This window comes from Colobus angolensis, unplaced genomic scaffold (assembly GCF_000951035.1).
Source record: "Colobus angolensis palliatus isolate OR3802 unplaced genomic scaffold, Cang.pa_1.0 Scaffold86, whole genome shotgun sequence".
NCBI classification, from domain to species: domain Eukaryota; kingdom Metazoa; phylum Chordata; class Mammalia; order Primates; family Cercopithecidae; genus Colobus; species Colobus angolensis.
The window spans coordinates 8,001,289-8,003,489 of NW_012122487.1; positions in this window are offsets into that span (position 1 = coordinate 8,001,289).

Below are 2,201 nucleotides of genomic sequence, written 5' to 3' on the forward strand. Positions count from 1 at the left end.
CTAATTTTTGTGTTTTTAGTAGAGACAGGGTTTCACCATGTTGGTCAGGCTAGTCTTGAACTCCTGACCTCAAGCGATCCACCCGCTTTGGCCTCCCGTAGTGCTGGGATTATAGGCGTGGGCCACTATACCTGCCTGTCACTTTGTCTTATTTTGATCACATCTGCACAGACCCTATTTCCAAATAAGGTCACAGTCAATGTATCCTCTGTGGGGGCGGGGATGCAACTCAACCCCGGTCAACTGATTTCTAAACTTCTGTGGCATTTTTCTGTTGTCTCTTCTCCTGTTTTCTTTGTTCTTATGAGTATATGGTCCCTCTGTCTCCCTTTTTAACATTCTTTATCTTTGTTTTAGTGAGGCTTCTTAAGGAGTGGAGGCAAGTGGATGCTTTCAAGGTATGTTAACTGGAGTATTTATTATTGCTATTTTTCACTTGAATAGCACCAGGTTTGCAGTGGTAATCTGTAAAACTGCATTTATTCTACACAATTCCAAGTTCAGAACTAAAACTTTGCACTGAATAATAATTTCATAACTATCTTTTGTAGAATGTGAATGAAATTTTTAATTCAAATATTTGACGTTTAATGTCTTTTATCCTGTTCGTATGTTTGCTCCAGAGTGATTTTGAAGGAATGGGTAGAGTTGACCAAATTTGGTATACTTCTTCAGGTTATCAGTGTCTGTCATTTTGAAACAAAGTTATTATTAATAAATGTTTTATATCTAGTACTTACTATGTAATAGTAGTATTCTTTTTTAATATTTATTTTTAATTTACAGATAATTGTGTATACTTACAGAATACAATGTAATGTTTTGATCTATGTATACATTGTGGAATGATCGTATCAAGCTAATTTACATATTCATTACATCAAATACCTATTATTTTTTGGAGTGAGAACATTTCAAATCTACTTTTCTAACAGTGTTGAAATATGTAATACATTATTATTAACTATGGACACTATGTGGTGCAGTAGATCTCAAAAACTTATTCCTTCTGTGTAACTAAAACTTTGTACCCTTTGATCAGTATCTCTGCAGTACCCACCTCCAACCTCCAGCTTCTGGTAACCAGCATTCTACTCTCTACTTCTGTAAGTTCAACTTTTTTAGATTCCACATATAAGTGAGATTACGCAATATTTGTCTGTGACTGGCTTATTTCACCTAGGTAAAGTTCTCCGGTTTCATCTACGTTGTCAAAAATGACAGAACTTCCTTTTTTAAGGCTGAATAGTATTCCATTGTGTGTGTACCACATTATCCATTCATCTGTTGATGGACACTTAGGTTGGCTGTTATGAATAATGCTGCAATGAACATGGATGCCCAGATATCTCTTTAACATGTTGATTGCAATTCCTTTGTATACATACTCAGGAGTGCAGTTGCTGGATCATATAGTAGTTCTATTTTTAGTTTTTTGAGGAACCTCCATACTGTTTTTTATAACTGCTGTGTTAATTTACGCTCCCACCAACAGTGTACAAGGGTTCCCTTTTTCTTACATTGTCACCAACCCTTGTTATCTTTGATAATGTCTATTGCTGTTGTAACAGGTGTCAGATACTATCTCATTGTGGTTTTAATTTGCATTTCTCTGATACCTAGGGATGTTGAGCATTTTTGAATAAACCACAATAGTAGTGCTAAGTGCTTTGCTAAGACTAACTCATTTAAGCATCATAACAGTCTTGTGAGGTAATTTCTATTTCTACTTCATTTTACAGATAAGGCAGCTAACATTCTAAGTGAATTGTCCAAAGTCACACAGCAAACATTGGAGGTGAGATTCAAACCTGAATAGTCTATCATTTCAGAGTGCTTTCAACACTATGCAATACTGTCGCTCTAGCCATCAGTCAGATTGAATAAGGTCTGTAGTTCACAGAGCCACTTGCAATTTAATCCAGTTTAATTAACTTAGGAAATTTGTATCTAAATGATGCATTTTTTTAAAATAGAGACAGGGTCTCACTATGTTGCCCAGGCTGGCCTCAAACTCCTGGGCTCAAGCCATCCTCCCACTAAGCCTCCCAAAGTGCTGAGATTGCAGGTGTGAGCCATCACGTCCCGCCAGGATACATAGGTTTTACTGTATCCTCTGAACTTCCCTTTAATCAAGAGAGTGGACAAAACTGTGAGTCCCTCATTTTCAAAATGGCCAGTAAAAGAGGAAATAAGGATAT